Source organism: Cydia pomonella, chromosome 1, assembly GCF_033807575.1.
Source record: "Cydia pomonella isolate Wapato2018A chromosome 1, ilCydPomo1, whole genome shotgun sequence".
Classification (NCBI taxonomy): Eukaryota; Metazoa; Arthropoda; class Insecta; order Lepidoptera; family Tortricidae; genus Cydia; species Cydia pomonella.
The window spans coordinates 33,142,654-33,162,436 of record NC_084703.1 but is presented as its reverse complement, the minus strand read 5'-3'; the positions used below and the strand labels follow the sequence as shown (position 1 = coordinate 33,162,436).

The following is a 19,783-nucleotide window of genomic DNA, read 5'->3' as shown; positions in this document are numbered from 1 at the left end:
ATAAAGTTGTTTACTATAATTATTTGCCCAATTTTTTAAATACTAGAGCTAAAAAATATCTGAATATGCACTCGAACACATTTAACGGCCTGATTCGAAGTTTAAGATGCGTCAAACATTTGCTAAAGATACGATATGGATTTGATATGTCGTGTTCGCATATTTTTCCACGACTTGTTCGCCCCACCTATATCTGGTGGCGACTCTAGCTCTAAAGCCTTGTATTGCATTTATCTATTTACATATTTACATTAGATATCGATTGTCATGCACATGTGCGTTTTCACTAGCGTTTTTTTTCTTCTTCGTGGAATTTTCACTATTCTGTTAATACCTACGATTGATTGGCTTTCCGTGTAATAAATACATTGCGACTAGGACCCAAAGCTAATTGTGTTATAGTCCTAATTAACATTAATTAATAAACTGGTGGCTCTATGAGTTTATAATTACAAAAAAAAAAACTTTATTTACAAAAAAAAAGCCGGCATAATGCGAGTCGGCCTCGCGCACGAAGGGTTTCGTACCATTATCTATAAAAACAGCATAAAAATACGTTTATTGTATGGGAGGCCCCTTAAATATTCATTTTATTTTGTTTTTTAGTATTTGTTGCTATAGCGGCAACAGAAATACATCATCTGTGAAAATTTCAACTGTTTAACTATCACGGTTCATGAGATACAGCCTGGTGACAGACGGACGGACGGACAAACGGACGGACGGACAGCGGAGTCTTAGTTATAGGGTCCCGTTTTACCCTTTGAGTACGGAACCCTGAAAACGATATAACTGCAAAATAAACTACCTTTACAGGCCGTTCGGACAGACAAGTACGAAGCCCAAGCTGAAACAGGGACATTCGGTTCGCTCGGTCAATAAATGAAAATAATGTTGTATTTAAAGGTGCATTGCGCTAACTTGGACCACGGGAAAATTTTGAATATCACTAGTAGTGTGATTGCAACGCTTATCAAGGTATAGCTATTTTCATAATTACCCCGCTTTCAAATTTATCCCAAAGCACCATATGTACCTATATATACAGAAATATAGGCAGAACAAATTTTAAGTAGAATGAACTCATTGAAAGTGTCAACTAATGTATTGTTTTCTTTATAATCTAACCTAATATTGTACATAGGTTTCTCTGGCAAGGTTAGAGCTACAACCCATCTGGAGGTTAAACACACAAGTTAAACAAATTGTTTTAAAATCACAGCCTGAAAGTAAACACCAGAATCTCAGCAAAACGCGCGACATATGTTACTACAAACCGAATTACTCGTTTTAGTTTAGCCAGTCTGTGAGCAAAAAGTTGTAAGCTCGTTACTAACCACGCAACTACGCAATTAAAAATATTTATTTTCGTTAGCCATAAAGTGAGCTGTGACGTGGTTCAGTCGCACATGGCCTCGGGCATAGGCGCAGTCTCGTGGGAATCTCCGCCGTACGATACCAACACTTAAACAACGGTTACATTACATTTATTGCACTACTAAACGAGTCATAAACATAGGTACATACATTTCGTTTTGTTTCTATTTATCATCAAATCAGATTAGGAATATGCATTATTAACAGAATTTTGTATGCAAAGGTGCTAAGCTAATGGTATTACTGACTGTACATATAGAGGCTGGGAAACGAAGGGCAGCAGGCCAAGTAGATATATGTAGAGGGATTGGGATACGCGGCCGGCAACCCCGCTTCTTACAGAGTTTTTTTTTAATGCCACGTCGGTGGCAAACAAGCATACGGCCCGCCTGATGGTAAGCAGTCACTGTAGCCATGAAGATTGTAAAATGCTTTTCTCAAACTGGCAACGAAAAAAAATTTGTTTTATTCGTAGGTTTAGACAGCTAAAAACAAATTACGAATATACTCGTACTACTTGTATTTGACGGTTGAATGCCAAGACGTCATGTCACAATTTGACGTTTAAAAACAAAATAAGGTTACTTGACAGGCTTAGGTGTGTAAGACAGTATGAAATTCCTTTACATAATTATCATCTTCACTGATCGCACCGGATACGTAGTATTTCCGGACCTAATTTGAAGTAATTCATGTCAATATTTCATTGCAAGTTTGAGAAAATTATATTATTTTATCTTTACCCATCAAAGACCAAGGTGTTCCGAACGTTAGGGAAGCAAGCGCGGAACCGAAGCCAACTCGTAGAGTCCCTTTACCTACGTCGGTGGCAAACAAACGTACGGCCCGCCTGATGGATGTTTAGTTTAATGGAATGTAAGGTAAGTATTACTATTATATTATTTATGTCGTTTGTACGTAAATGAAATCACAAAAACGGCACCAGTACAGAGTCGTAAGTATATGTATATGTATAATAACATTAATAATTTCTCCGGAATTGACGCCTAGGTATAGCAACCAACAAAGACGCAAGGCAAATTGCCAATTACTGGCCACTGTTTCATACCTGCAGGGCTAAGATGGACGGCTGTTTATCATTTGTCACCATATCTGTCACGCTCTAACAAATACGTAAGTGTGAAAGTGACGCATGATATGACAAGTGACAAAAACACGACCATGATACCGCTGCAGGCCACCTTATACTAATGTTTATAGGTAAACACAATGCATTTTAGTATAATGTGGCTAGTTATTGAAGGGTGGCCAGTTATTGACATCTATACAACAAGTAGGTAATAAAGTTATTGACAAACTTGTTAGTTGACATCTATATCAACAAGTAGGTAATAAAGTTTTAGACGTAAACCTTTGTCAAATGATACCTATATCAACAAGTAGGTAGTAAAATGTTTAATGGATCTATTGCAGAATGAAATAGTTTCTTAGTAAGAAAATATAATTATTTCAGGTATGGGCGGTTTCATGATAGCTAAGTAAACTTGTATTCAGGCAGTGTCATTTGTTTCTGTTTGACGACCTTATTGTAAAATTCTGATTATAATTTTGACATGTTTAAAGAATAATCAAGATAATTAGCTTAACATGATATATGATATTATACGAATCCCTTTTTATTATTCGGCAAACACGAATATTTGTATATACCTACCTAATATATTTTTGTAATGTATCACTAAGTAGTATAAACAAAATCCCCCGCGGCGTCTGTATGTCTGTATGTTCGCGATAAACTAAAATATTACGGAACGGATTTTCATTTTTACCTATCAATCGAATGATTCTTTAGGAAGGTCTAGGTGTCTAGGTGGCAAATTATACACCTAAACCTTCCTCAAGAATCATTCTGTAGCTGAAAACCGCATGAAAATCCGTGCAGTAGTTTTTTAATTTTCTCGCGAACATACATACATACATACAGACAGACGCGGCGGGGGATTTTGCCACGCCCTGCATTTGAAACAGTCGTTACATTAGTTCCGAATAGTTTTGAGAGTGGCATAGGTATTTATATTATAACCTTTTATAATCTAAATAGTTACGCATGCATTAGCAGAAATAGTTACGTTAGGAATGTAGGAAAATAATTCTACTGTAAGTAAGAGTAAGTAAATTATTCTGTGATTTTATATCGCAAGTTATTTCATTCTCAAATCTAATCAGTTAGTCGTTACGCCATTACTGGTGCGCAAGTTTTGTTCAGAACCATGACCTATTTAGGTCAGGCTTGCACTTGTGGATATAGAAGTCAAACTATATAGCGTTCCACGCCTAATATTCGCATGGCCATTTTTTCAGTAACGTTTATTTCAGCATTCCACAAAGATTTAACTAATTTAGGTCAAATATAGTTGAAGAGTCCTCGTTGACTGTCTCCACGTGGTAGGTATCCAAATGTTGACATCGCTGTAAGGCGCGCCAGACCACAGAATGTTTCATTAAATTGGTCCAAACTTACACGTAATTTACATTTGCTCTAGACCCGTCAAGATTGGCTCGTTTATGGGAGTCTAGCGAATCACTTACACAGCGTGTATTTTTGGTACTTAGTTAGTGGTAGTTAGTTTAGGCTAAGCAATAATTCAGCAAGCAATGTACCAATACTTTGTTTTAACTCAAAACGTTGCATTTAATGACGCGACGTGTCAAGTGACGAGGTACAAAAAACATTGCAATACGAAAAAAATCAATAATTAATTATGCTCTGATATATAGTTGGGACTTAAATTTAATAAAAAACTTTCCGAATTGTTTTATAGCACCAAAACCTACGTCTTATTTATTTTTGCGGTTATAATAAAAATACACATTGTAGGTAACTTCTAAAACATTGCCCTGACAATTGTAATTGTTTAAATTAATATGTAATGAATTGTAGTTAATATCCAGGGCCCGTACATTTCATGCCGTTGACGGAAAAATTACGTCATGCTACGTAGAGTATGATTCCAATTAGTATTTTCGTAATAATTAATCATTTGTTATCAGTACAGAAACGTCTAACTGACTTTCATCTTATCGTCACTCAATTAATTAATATATTATTGATTTATTAAATCATACATATTTTTGTTTTTAAACAGCGTATTTCACGTAACAAGTATTTCTTTTTCTACTTGTCAATAAATAAGTTTAATCTAAAGTATCTATCTTTGTAATGTTGTAAAAAAATGTCCTATATGTTAAATGACGTCATTTTTGCGTCAACGGCATGAAAAGTACGGACCTTGTAATATCTTATGAAATACGAGTAAATTAGTATTTCAGACTATAATAGTATCGTGACGTGACATACCTCTCATACATTACCCACATAAGTCATTTTAGTAACTGTTTTAAATTAATATCCAATTAATCAATCACTTTTTCAGACAGTAAGTATAGTGCCGTGACGTGATATTCTCGTACATGGCTCCACAGATACAATAAATAACACGCGGTACGCGGTGGTTAAAATTTCGTAGCGGATACTTCTCTAGAAAGAGTAAACGGACAGCAGTTTGATTTTATTTATTTCCTGCATTTTGTCGTAAAAGGATAAATGATACGGGGTAGAAATATGAAAAAAAAGAAACATTAATTAATGAAAACTAGGTATAGAACGTATACCACACCTAACATGGTAGGTAATCTCAAGATATATATACATGCTTGCTTACAGGTAAGTTAGTTTACTCTTTTTAATTTTGGATTCACTGTAGACAATTGATTTAAAAGTTAACAAAGTTTCCGACCTATATGAGATGTCCTTGAACCGAATAGCTCCCAGTATTATAGATTACACCAAAAACGCGCTCGTAAAAGTGCCCTGCAGTGAATTCAAAATGCGAGTTTAATGAAAGATTCGCATAGCGACGAATTACCGAGCACACACTCGAGATCAACGAAAATGGATCACTTCGACTGGATTTTTTTTTTCATACAATGTGTCCCGATTTCATGAAATCACGAGAAAGAGTCACTTTTAGAATAGACACACTATCATTTTATTAAAATAATTTATTGCTTTTACCCTCCTACTTTATAGTACTACGTCTTTAGACATCCCGTAAAAATGGTGTTCCGGGCATTTGGGAGTCATGCGCGGAGCCAAAGCCAACACCTAGACTAGAGGACCTCTTGACACTTCAATGAAATATAAAGGCTAACGAGCGGATGCTGCCCTTGCCCGTGTCCAAGACGCACGCAGAGGCAGGACCGGCCAGGGTGTAAAGACAAATTGAGGAGTTCATGGAATCTAAAATGAACTAGGCTATTTGGTGAACTTGATGGATTAAATACTGGGCTATTAAGGCCTGTACCGAAAACTAACTGTAAATTCCAAGCCGCTGTAATTTTTCTTTTAAGCAAGATGACTACGGTTTTCTTACCGCAATAAAAAGTCCTATTATTATATACAAAAATAAATAATTCTGGTTTTACGCTGTTCGACTTTACAACTGCAAATAGAAGAGATCACTGAAAATTGGTCATTTCCAAATAGCAAGTAAATTTGCAACATCCTAATACATGCTTGATTACGAAACACATAAAATTACCTCGAAGTTTCGTGCATTTCATAATAAATAACTAATTTAGTATGTTGTCTCTTGAACAGAGGCTTCGAAGCGGTAGATCTCTAGGAACAAGTGACCCTGGGCCCATCACAAAGATTGCTAATAGAATTTGCGAAAACAAAGCATATCTGTCATAATTATAAAACTGGGGTAGATATGCGGCTAAAGTATAACGAATTACAATGAAAGTCAGTTCAGTCCTAGCCAAGTCGAAAATCATACAATTTTCTTCGTACAAAAATCGCGCTAAGCAGTTGACATAGAATAGAGAAAGAGCTCCAAACGTCCTGCAGTGCCGTTTTTTCTACTATTATTGGGCTCAAATCAAAAGTGCATTAAAAGGGAAGAATGAAGTAGCCAAAAAACATTAACAATTCCAGCAGGTGATGGGCTGATGCAGGCAAATATGAAAAACGGGTCCGTAAAAAGCTGCCACTGAATGTGCTAGGAAGAAGCTGCCTATCACTCCTACAGAAAAAATAATATATATAAAACCTGACAATTATCTAAATTAAAAGTAGCTGTTTATTGTAGTTATTCTATAAACCTTACTTTGTTCTCAATCGCATCAGTTGTTTTCATTTGAAGTTTACAGTTTTTTTTTCTTATTACATATAACCAGACTGCCTAACACACCCCCACAAGATGGGCCCCCACGAAAAGCGACATCTAAGCCGAATCAAGGGTAACACCGGTGTGAGGGCTGAGGATAGAGAGGTGTCACTGGACTTTAAACAAATAGCTAACTCATCACTTAGATTGCCTCATCTACCCTCAAGAGCGCAGCTCTTGCGACTCCACTCTGGACGTCCGGCTAAGACAAGCCAGAGGCAGAGGGCCCTTGCACTGCGCATTATTACGTTCAACTTTGCTGATTATATAAGTTCCAGCTATACCTACCTAATGCCTAGTTCCTAAAATAACTAACTAACTGCTTTGGCTCAGCGATCCAAAAAGAATCTTGGCCTCTGAAACGAGAGAACGCCACGTGTCCCGATCCAGCGCGGTTTGTGCCATGAATTGGCATTGACCTGCGTCGGTTGAATACCTAGTTCCTATATTTGAAAAATACAGACCAGAGAAAAACTTAAATCGATATCCACCATACATTTCCTCCGAAGAAGGAAATGGTAATAGTGTCATTATACTATAACAGCAGTGTAAACGTCATGGGTATACTCTCGATACGGTAAAAGAATTCTGCTCTTTAAATAGGATAAAAAGTTTTGCTTGGTTCTCTACAAGGGAACTGCTCGACCGTCGAGTTTAATAAATGCTAGGTTTTATGCAATACAGTCAATTCTACTTGAGGCATGACCACTATAAAAATGCAGCAAAGAAATATCGATATCTGACTTGCCTAGCTATGTTACGTAACAACAATAAAACTTTTATTTATTAAATAGCACTAACATACACAATGAAGCGCGAATATTATTGGATTGATACCTACTTATTAAAAACCATTGTTAACGACTTGACGATCCTTTTCAGGTGAAAATTTCCATTTATTAATTATTGCTATCTAGATTATGACGTTATTTTTAGTCATTATTAGAATATATTTTTGACAACCACAATATATATACATATAAATTGATATGAATGTAATTTGTAATGCAATCGCATGTTGTGTAATAAATAAATCTAAATCTAATCTAATCTAAACATTTTATTCTAAATAATAAAAACTTCAAACAAATTAAATGATCAGTTAGTTACACTTCCAATATGTTAGTTGAACCCTTTTGTTTTATCTTTTAGTAGTAAGTTCCTGTTAGTTATTCGGTGTTAATATCCTAAAAGTTCAGTTCATCGGTTTTCCTATGATATCGTATTTAGGTGCTACACTCGTGCCGATTTTACGTAGCAGAGGAATACTACAAGGAAACCATTCAAGTTTCCTGCTCATTCCTGTTCCTTTGGAGTTAAGAGCTGTTGAAAATATAATTTATTTATGCTTCCTATCTCTTATAGAAATCAAATAATCGAGAAAAGATATCCAAAGGTGCATTGCAATTGTTAATATATATCAAATTTCAACTACTTACATTTATCTACGCACATATAGCCGGGCAAACAACTTTGTCAGTAAAAAAAGGCGCGACATTAAAATTTTCTGTCTTATCGCCTACATTTTTTAAATTTGCCGCTTTTTTCTACTGACGCAAATGGCTTGACAGACTATAAACATCTATATATAAACCATCTAAAATGCGTTAAACCGGAAATTACGGCCATCATAAAGACGCGAAAATATTATTATTGCGTAATAATAACACCGAAATCGATTTTACAATGACATTAAAATTTAGAACATCTCAAAACCAAAGGAATTTGATTCTACCTTTATTATAATAATAGTCGAGATGAAAATAAGAGAAATTTGCAAACAATTTTGATAAATCTCGCATGAAGTATGAAGAAATCATATCGAACGACATGGTAGTTGAGGCCGACTTTTAAAAAACTACGGCTGGGTTACATGCGCAAAAAGTTTTTATTTACCGCCATTTTACATTCAGTGTATCTTTGTCGCAGAAACTTTCATCTAAATAGAGCGATCAATTATCTCGATCAATCAGTGTACTTATAATAAATTGAGCGAATGATATATCGGAGACGCTATCTGATTTCCGCGACAGACCCGTAGAGTCTGTTCGGAAAGAGAAGAGTCGTGAAATGTATTGGGCCCGATACATACCACGACTTTAACTTCTTATACCCCATACTATCCGCACAGACTGTAACAAGAGATTCCTGAATACATCATAGAGAGCTTATAAAATGTGTGTAGATAAAGCAGTCTAACTGTATATAATTAGGCATTAAAACGCTCGTGTGATCCTTTTATGAAACTCACGTTTGCACATCGTTCCTTTTATTGTCTTCACACATGCCTTTCATTATGTAGCAGTCACATAAACTACTATTTTCTATGTACATAACGTACCTACAAGAGGCTGCAAGTCCTACAACTTGTATTTTGATAGCCGTTTATCTACACATATATCATAAACCCTCTATGATTCGTTTAAAATCCGCAAATAACGGCCCGTGTTACGATAAACTATTTTCTTACAACATATTTGTTAAAATGTTATTATTGCGTAATAATAACATCGAAATCGATTATCTAATGACATCCACATTTGAACATCTCTGTTTATTTTAAGAACAATTTATTTTAATATCTGTGAGATGTTTTTGAAATGAAGTGTCAAGTGCAAATAATTTTGACAAGTCTCGCATGTTAGTTGGTATCGAACGATATGGCAGGCGGCCCCCGGCTCTAGCTTGTCTCTGAATTTAAAGAGAACTACGGATTCGACGTTTAGTTAATCTTTTAATTCGTTTGTAAGTATAAAATAAAATAAAATAATAAATTTACCTACCTACTTAAAGGACATATCAAAATAATATATTTTATCCATAATCTTTATATTATGTAAAACTTGACTTCCCACTTGAATGTTTTATTTTATGAATAGGTATCAGTATTTTCATTACACCAACATTTATTTGTAAACTTAACAACACTTTGTAACAAAATTATACTCTAATAAATAAGTATAAAATTAGTTTTTGTTGTTTATAAACTAAGTGCTTATAGCAAAACTTTCATATTAAATGAGTGATAATAATAAAGGTAGTTCGGAGACGCCAACTCATATCTGCGAGTTCCGCGAGAGAGTATCGATGTCCCCATGCCCACCTAACATGCGGTAAGTGAATTAGTACATATAGAGCTTATAATAATGTGTGTAGATAACATTTTGGAATCTTTGCTTACTCAGATATCAATACCACTAGGAGTTAAACAACAACTTTGCCCGTTTTTAAAACAAATAAGAAATTAATAAAAAAACAGTTGTACTTTTTGCAGGTAGTGATTTGCTGTTTTTAATGCATAGAGGGTTTACATTATGTTATGTGTGTAGATAATTTATTTTAAAACAGATGCGGACTATGTAAAAAAGATATGTAGCGTCAAATTTAGCTTAATTTGTATTTACTATCAAACAGAAAAAAAAATTGGGTTCTACATTTTTCCCTATTTTTTTATATTTGTTTGACTACATATTGCTTTTGTAAATGGTACGTTGCCTTATTTAATTATATAAACACGACTCGGTGATCTATACCGTCTTAGCGTGAGTTCTCGTAATAACACCGTCAGATAATAGGTACACAATGACATTTTTATTTGCTCCGAGTCATTTAACTAAGTAACTAAGTGATTTCTGAGCTAGCAAAGAATATCAAAGCACGCGAGATATACAACAACAAAGGATTCCAACTAAGGAAGGTATTCATATTCAGTTTTAAAATCAATATTTTATTTTAAAAACCTACCTACTAAAAAGTATAGGTAATTCATCGTCGAATGGGCCGGATATTGTTATAAATCATTATTTTATTTCTTTTATTTTTGATTATGTGTAATTACAAAATTATATACTCATGAAAACCAGATATGTAATAATAATTACGCTTAGTCCGCATGACAGACATGAGACCTGGTAATAACATGCTTTTTGTATGTACCACTCATTACGTTCATGAGATCGGATTTTAAACTTATTTATTAAATAAAAAGAAAGTCTTGTTATAGTTGGAGAAATATAATTTGCATAAAACTTAATCTTTACGAATACAAAAGGACAAAAGAGGTGTGAAATGCTTTGCCGCCCATCCCCTCCACATAGAGGGAATAACTAGTAATGATTATGATACTTTGTTCTTCTGGGATAATATCGAATTGTTATCAGGTAAATGAGACTTTTTTCGGCACAGATCGTATTGTATCTACTTTGAAATCAATGTTTCTTACTACTACTGACTACAAATTGAATCGAAAAGTTGGAATACTAGGAAAACTTAGAATTTAAAATTTTGAAAAGTAACTGGGATCAAGATTGTTAGCGATTAACATTTATCAGTGCAAATAATATTTTCACTCCCATAATAATTTGAAATACTACTATACTACTACATATTAGCAAAAAACATGACGTATTCAACAAACACATGCAACTAAAGCTCTAAACTCTTTTGTGGTACGCGTCATCGTCGTCGTTTTGTGGTCTGCTGCCATCGAGTGCGCCAACTTCTGCTGGCCGAAGGTTCCGGAGTTCTGTTCATGAGCGTAGGCAGGTACAGGCAGCTACAATGTATGCCACTCTGCGGCGTCTGCCCCCTCCAACATGCCTCCCCCCCCCCCACCTCCCTAATTCACTGGCTGGCTACGCTGCTTCTGTTTTGGAGGTTCCGGGGCAAACTGCCGAATCCGACACAAGATTCAACGGAGCCACAATGTTTTGTCTCCAATTGATTTTTATTTTTTTTATAGAAAACTTATTTGCTCGAAATCTACCACTGCGACGATGCAGCCAGTTATTGCTACTGCTAATACTTGTACTTGGTCAGTTATGTAAATGATCTGTGACTTGTGATCTAACTAAACTGAGTGTATTAATTAATCACATGAGTCCGAAGTCCGAAACTCAAACGACGGGGCTGACGCCACGAGGGGAGTGAACAGAGCTTTTCCATTATTCCATTACCTAGGCATACCGATTGACGGATCACTCGCGTAGGCGACTTACCGAACAGGGATGTCACGAATATCGCATTCTTCACATTCGCGAATACGAATCCGAATGTCCAAGGTACGAATGTCCAAATGCGAATACAAATGTTAGAGAATATGTAGTTGGTATTATCATTCCTAATTAGAAAAAAAAATAGAACATAAAGCATGTGTTACCTTAGAACAGGATGCTATAAAGTGTTAAAAAATGATGTCTACTAGTCAAAATGCATAACTTCAATAGTATTTTATGCAACAGTTGTATAAGAAGGGTCAAAAAAGGCGAGTGGCGTGAGTTACAATGTGACCCGGAGCCGAAGGCGTAGGCGAACATTGTAAAGGAATACGCCACGAGAATTTTTTGACCTACTTATACAACGTTGCATACAATATTTTTCCTACGAGTCAACAAAAAAAAATCTTAATTTAGGTAAACAAATTACAGCAAAAGTATTTAGCCAAGACGCGCGAGCATACCTTGTTACGCACCCGGCCCGCCGCGGCCGGCCGGTCGGCGACACCTCCTCGTAACTCATGAGGCCCTGGTACTTGCTACTTGCAAAATTATTTTTTTTGACAGTTTTTTTTTTCAATTTTGGCCACCGTAGCCTACGGAGACTAACAAGCAACGCTAAGCGGTCTTCGTAGTCTATGGGTGTTGCTATATTACGGGTGTCACATGCGTGTTTCTGACTTATGAAGTAATTATTTTTACTATGCAACCAAATGAATATTTTGTACGTTGGCAGCAATGCACTTAGTTTAAAACTGTATTCGTTTTGGTTTTGTTAGGTTGGTAGTCATTAATCGCAGTAACATTATAGCTTATAAAAGCACAAGAGCTTTTATGAGGAATAGACAATATAGACTTTTCTTGAAATCTTTTATGTATGTTCTTATATTCGTGTTAATGAATGCATAAATGACAGATAACAGTAGAGGAGTAGGAAAAACAATTTACGCGCACTACCAATACGCTAGTCAACGAAACAGGACAGGACACGACCAACGCACATACGCATTCGCAAAACATGTGCTTCATTTATAGAATAAAATACAATAGAATTATTTTTATTCGTAAACACAAACAAGACAAATTACATAATGTAACAAAAACAAAGAAAGTATGAAGTGCAACGAAATGTCCTCATCTCAGCATGTTGCTGGGCTTCCAGCGCTGATCTTCAGATGAGACCATCAAGGGAGAAAAATCATTTGATGCGAATGCGAATGTCGATGCGAATGTTTAAAATGATGCGAATATTCGTATAAACAAATGCGAATCCCACCCCATCCCTATACCGAACGCTCGATCCTAATTGTCCTTAACGGCCCGATTCGAAGAATGAAATACAATAACGATAAGTTCTGGTTTAGATAAGTTCTCATTTAGATATCGTTTGTACCTATATGTCGTATAGTTGACAGAAGCAGCTTGATTCAGACAACCAATGTCAACTTTGACGTTCGAAACAAAGTCAATTCTGACATGTCGTTTAGCTATCGGTCTTTAAAACATCTTTCCAAGATCTTATACGTGTCTTAATCAATCTTCGAATCGGGCCGTAAGTCAGGTCACCTTCTAGCGAAAGACACCTTTATTTGTAGGTACTCAAAATAATAATAAATATATTCCAGATCCCAGCTGACTACACAGTAATAATTGTCGGTCGTCGAAATAGAGAGTGGGTAAGTAGATTAATTATGATGACTTTGGACTTAGCCTCAATAAAAGTAAAGAAATTTAATATAATTTATTTTCTATAAATAACTTCATAGCCCATGGAATTGGTACATTTTACCTTACATCAAATGAGGTAGTTCTGTTTTTTTTAATATGTTGGTAGTGATGAAATGGTAATAATAAATCCAAGTTTTCGACCTCGAAAGCCCTTGGGATCATTGTAAAGTACATGAAAATCCATTAAATCTTAGGATTTTTTTCCGTTTTTGTAAAAAAATCCACTAAGAACCGGAGTTAGGGCAAACGACACTATGGACACTTTTAAGAAGATGATATTTGCAATTAATTGACTATAATTTAGTCTTAGTAAGTCAAATAGTTTCTAAGATACGGCTTTTCAAAGGTTTGCAAAATTTTGAACTAACTGTAACTGAACAAAAGGTTGTACCAGCACTTGTGGTTGCAGGAAAGCAGGCCTCAAATGCTCGGCTGTTTGCAACTACAGCAATGGTCAATCCTGCGAGAATATACAGGACTGGAGATGTGTGCCGACATTGAAAAACCATTCATTGATAATCCACCATCAAGTGACAATTTCGACCGGCCTGATCAGGTTGATGAAGAAATGCTACCACACACGCTGGCCCCAAAAGGAGTGCTGTGGATCCAAAGGACAAGCCTAGTCCATCAAAGACATACAAGAGATACGAGTTATAACAATTTCCCTCGCTGTACTGTATATTATACACACCAGAGTTGGGCAAAAAGTAATTGCATTACGAATTATGAATTGCAATTACAAAATGTAATTTGAATTATGAATATTCTTCAAATTTTATTCATTTTTAATTATCATTTAAATAATAACAAACTTAGAATAAAATGTAACCTAATATTAAAACTACCTACAAAACTAAAATTAACACCTAAAAAAACCATAACATGAGTGACCTAGCCCAATATGTTTATATTAAGCTAGATCACCCAGGTCACGAATTGAAATTACGGAAATGTAATTTCTAATTGCATTAAAATTTCACTGCATTACAAAATGTAATTCGCAATGCAATTAGAAATTACATTTTATGATTTTAGTTCGTAATGCATTACTTCAAGCATTACAAATTACACTCACTTAGTAAAATATTTTCATTGTTTTTATATAGCATGGTATACTTGTTTGTGGGTTAGTGTTTTAATTTAATATGTTAAGGCCAAATTTTGCAACTTTAAGGAACTTATCCTCAAAATTTTCAACATTTTTTTTTACATACTTGTATTAGCTTTTTAGTACGTGTTTTAGTTCTTACATTCAACTTTGGACGCTATTTGTGTCAGTCCAAAACAAAAGGGACCTTATGGCGGTATTTTTAGGTGGGTTGATTGTTATATTAATAGTTAGGTATATGTTTCTAGATTTATATCCCTTAGATAACTCAATTTCCGCCACAAGGTTCCTTTTGTTTAGGACTGACACATATATGTACACTTTTGCAGTAGACTGTACCTACCGGATATAATTATAATACCGTTCGAAGAATTACACTTAAACTTTTTAAAATCATATTACTAAGTAAATAACAGACTAAAAAAATACTTGTATCTAAGTGCTTCCTTTAAATGCTTATTAGTAATTTAAATTGTATTTTGGTAAATGTTTATCCAATAAATGTTTTAAACTAGACTGAATATTTTCCTTAACCATTCCAAGTCAAATTTGATCCTGTTTGTGTAAGTAATAAATAGTTTACACAACATAATTGCGTAATGCAATTACGAATTAATATTATTTCAATTAAAAATGACCAGGTAATTCAAATTCAATTACGAGCGTAATGCATTACAAGTAGTTGCATTAAATGTAATTTAATGCGTAATGCAATTACAAATTAATTGCATTATGCCCAACACTGATACACCCCACAATGATCCGAAGGGCTTTCGAGGTGGAAAACTTGGATTTGTCATTACTATTTCATCACTACCAATATATATAAAAAACAGAACTACCTCATTTGATGTAAGGCAACACCTCTATTTGGAACGATTTCTATCAGACATAGTTAAGAATCACCGCAAGGAAGCTCGCTATCACGTAAAAAAACAGCATCTAAATCAGTCCATCCGCTGGAGAGCTACGATGCCTCAGACAGACACACAGAAATTGGCGTCAAAGATATCCCTCCCCTCTTCTGGCGTCGGGGGTTAAAAATTAGACTGCTATATCTTCGGTACCTATATTCTATTATAAACGTATATGATAAGTCAAACTCTACATCACTCTACATGGCATTTCAATGACAAGTTTGGAAATGTCATCATTAATGTAATTTTTTTAAATGAAAATATGACGTTTACAATGACAATCCTTCCATTTTTAGGGTTCCGTAGCCAATTGGCAAAAACAGAACCCGTCGTTATACATAGATTCGTCATGTCCGTCTGTCTGTCCGTTTATGTCACAGCCACTTTTTTCCGAAATTATAAGAGCTATACTTTTCAAACTTGGTAAGTAGATGTATTCTATGAACCGCATGAAGATTTTTACACAAAAATAGAAAAAAAAAAACAATTTTATGGGGTTCCCCATACTTAGAACTGAAACAAAAAATCTTTTTTCATCAAACCCATACGTGTGGGGTATCTATGGGTAGGTCTTCAAAAATGATATTGAGGTTTCTAATATCATTTACTGAATAGACAACTGAATAGTTTGCGCGAGAGACACACCACACTCCAAAGTGGTAAAATGTGTCCCACCCCCCCCCCCCCCATTGTAACTAATAAGAGAATGATAAACCTAAAAATATATATATATATGGTAAATTACCATGCAAACTTCCACCCGAAAATTGGTTTGAACGAGATCAAGTATGTAGTTTTTTTTTAATACGTCATAAAATTTAAAAAAAAATTTTTCATCGTACCCATACGTGTGGGGTATTTATGGATAGATCTTCAAAAATGATATTTAGGTTTTTAATATAATTTTTTTCTAAACTGAATAGTTTGCGCGAGAGACACTTCCAAAGTGGAAAAATGTGTGCCCCCCCCCCCCCCCGTAACTTCTAAAATAACAGAATTAAAAATGTAAAAAAAATATATGATATACATTACCATGCAAACTTCCACCGAAAATTGGTTTGAACGAGATCTAGTAAGTAATTTTTTTAATACGTCATAAATGGTATGGAACCCTTCACGAGCAAGTCCGACTCGCACTTGGCCGGTTTTTTCGTTCGAGTGGGTGCAAAATTAACTTAGACGCACTCTAATATATGCAGTGAGTACCTTAAGTTAGCTTGGACGCACTCAAATATATGTAGAAACTAGTAAGTACCTGAAGTTAGCTTAGACGCACTATTATATATGTAGTAAGTACCTGAAGTTAGCTTAGACGCACTCTAATATATGTAGTAAGTACCTAAAGTTAGCTTGAACGCACTCTAATAAGTTAAAGTTAGCTTGGACGCACTCTGATATAATTTGTGGTAACTAGTAAGTACTTGAAGTTAGCTTCGACGCACTATTATATTATTATATATGTAGTAAGTACCTGAAGTTAGCTTAGACGCACTCTAATATATGTAGTAAGTACCTAAAGTTAGCTTGAACGCACTCTAATACAATATGTAGAAACTAGTAAGTGCCTGAAGTTAGCGTAGACGCACATATATATATGTAGTAAGTACCTGAAGTTAGTTTGGACGCACTCTAATATATGTAGAAAGTATCTAAGGACACATTTGACTATCAAACTATAGCTAAGATATAATCTCAGAACGGCTGTTCGAAGTATTGGAAAACTACTAATCTGATCAGACAAGACAGACTCAAGTTATTGCAAGAAACGAGTATGCAGGAGTGACGGGCTAAAAGTTTTAAGATGATGGCCAAGAAACGTGGCGCTTAATCCCATTAAGGGTGAACCTTGTTGACTTCAGCTATGTCAGGGGTGGGATACATATTAAATAGGTACCTATTTAAATTTGTTGGGTGTATTGATGTACAGTCACGTCTGAAAACCAAAAGTGCCAAAATATGTATACAAGACCTTATGGCCCATATATTAGGGTAGTGTATACATGTTTTTAGCACTTTGTCCGTATCGATATTTTCAGACGTGACCGTATAATATGGTAGCGAAATTTCCGAGATTTGGCATTACGTTTATTTTTACATACAAAATATGCTCTACCCCTTTTGACTCTACAAGAAAAAACTCTTTTTTGGCAATATGGACATATTTTGTTTATACAAAACACGATGCTTAATTTGGTTTAACTCGACCTTTACAGCGGCACTATATTTCCGTATGCGTGAAAAAAATATCGCATCTACCATCCACCAGATATAATCGGAAACTGTTAATGGATTAATGCTGTCAACGGCCAGGCGTCAAAGACCGTCAACACTGTCAACAGTAAGTTTCCTAAAGAAACGTCAAGAGCCACCGGCTTCAGATCTGTCCGTCAGTTGCCAACAAGCGCGCCACTCGCCTGGAAGGCGTCCAATTCACTCGTCCCGTAATGTACACCTACAGCAATTTAAGACGTGGGGCCTTTACATTTGCTTTACATGTACAGTTTACTTCTACCTCTATTCCTTTCGCGTCAAATGATGGTCCCTATGAACGTTCCATCAAGTCGCTTGTGGTCGGGCATACATTTAGATATATCATTTTTAAATAAATTAATGTACCAAACTTAAAAAAACCTACAAGTATTTTACGTGACAGTTACTTCATATAATAACTCTTGAATTAAACATATAAAAAACCCCCTACGCAGTATACTAATAATAAAAAATAAGCCTTAGAAAGTAAAAAAAAAAACTTTGATTAGTCGTTAGAAACCAAACCAAAGTTTAAGTCGCGCCGGGGTATTTCTAAGTTACAAACTTTAAATATCCATTCTGAAGTTTTTTTTACTTTAAACTAACCAATGGCATTCGTCGCGTCGTATGTATCCATTTTATGCGAAAAATGCCTAACATCATTTTGGACTGGATCGAGACAGACAAACATTGGTGTCAAACTAGTAACAACTCTTTTTTTGCGCCCGTGTTTAAGTTAAAGGAACTGACATAGGGACAATCATGCGACGCGAAAGGTATAATAACTACAATTTTAATAGAAAAATCCCCAATTGACCCTCAAATTATAAATAAGTAATGAAAAATCTTCTCCACCACAATAACAAAATTGCTTTGTTTACTTTTATTACCTAAAACTAATGTTGGTGTAAAGATGAAAGAAGAAGGGGGTGTTTGAGATGAGTCTGATATAAACAAGGAAGGCCACACCAAATTCTTGAAATATCCCTAATATTCTGATTGTAATTTTAATAGATACATAGAGTATCCGCGCTGATGTTCAATACGCACAGGGGATAATAATGGGACACAATATTAACCAAACCATCAAACCAAAAGCTGTACGTAACTCATTAAAGTCAGTGGCAGGCGCCCTAAATTATAATTACGAAACTAATACGTCAGGTTAGAGAACTAACAGCATTTTTCGTCGCTGGATGGAATTGGCAGCCATCGTAAAGCATGAAGTCGATTCGCACCGCGCAATGCATCCACGGGCTTGCTAGGTATTTACTATTTGTAGCCCTTTGTGCCGGCGATGTAAATAAACCAAAAGCACGCCTCGGCAGTTTCTTGTCTGTAGGTAACAAGTCACAATATTATGGCGCACACTTTACGAGTACCTTCGTTCCACAATGCCACTTTCAAGAATGCGTGGAGGCCGTAAGCTATTTATGTATGAAAAATAAAAACGTGGCAGGCATACATTTATTCGATAATGCTGAACAATATTTAGCAAAATAGTTATTTACCTAGGTCCTACTTGCTACATTGGAATCATGTAGCGAGCAGGAAAAATGTTCTTTAATACAGTTGCTCAAAAAATGCTACTTTACGTAGCTGTTTAGCGTGCGGAAAGTTGGATTTCGCGAACAAGTGCTTTTTACTTTTCCACTTGTTCCAATTCATGACTACTTATTGATGAGTGTTAATGTTAGTTTCCTTTAAAAGTCGTAATCAACATAAAAACCTACTGTTCATGTAAAAATAATAAATATAAGCTAATTTCATATATTATTACTTACCTCTTCATCATTATAACACGTTTATTTTTTATTACGATACTTAGGTAAGAATAGTCTAATATTTTATATTTACAATTGTTTCTGTCTTATAGAACATACATAAAAAAGTACCTGTTGTTTTTCTTATTTTTTCGCAACTGTATTAAAGAACGTCGGTCGATACACGTGCGGAAATGTCATTCTTCACTCGTCCCGAGTCTATACGATATCTTGATACTCGTGAAGTAATGACATACTTCCGCACTAGCATCGAAATGTTCTATTATAGCAATAACTTTCTTTGTTATAAAACAGTTCACATGATTAATGTGCACCTAAAAGTTATTTAATTTTATAGGTATATATCACGGCATGTAGGTGAAATCATTTTGTTCAAATAAAATAAAAATATATTATTTTGTAATATAGGAGGCAAAAAAGCTGATACATA

The 19,783-nt window shown here is 35.1% G+C and overlaps 1 protein-coding gene and 1 long non-coding RNA gene across 4 annotated transcripts in view; one reads left to right on the top strand and one right to left on the bottom strand.

The window, feature by feature from the left end:
* Positions 1-19,783, bottom strand: part of LOC133519929 (extracellular sulfatase SULF-1 homolog) — a 104,581-nt gene that overhangs the window by 78,234 nt on the left and 6,564 nt on the right. The window lies entirely within an intron of this gene.
* On the top strand, positions 1,842-14,918 carry LOC133519880 (uncharacterized). The gene is made up of 3 exons (XR_009799684.1): positions 1,842-2,258; positions 13,189-13,239; positions 13,701-14,918. It is a non-coding gene; the product is annotated as an uncharacterized LOC133519880 (long non-coding RNA).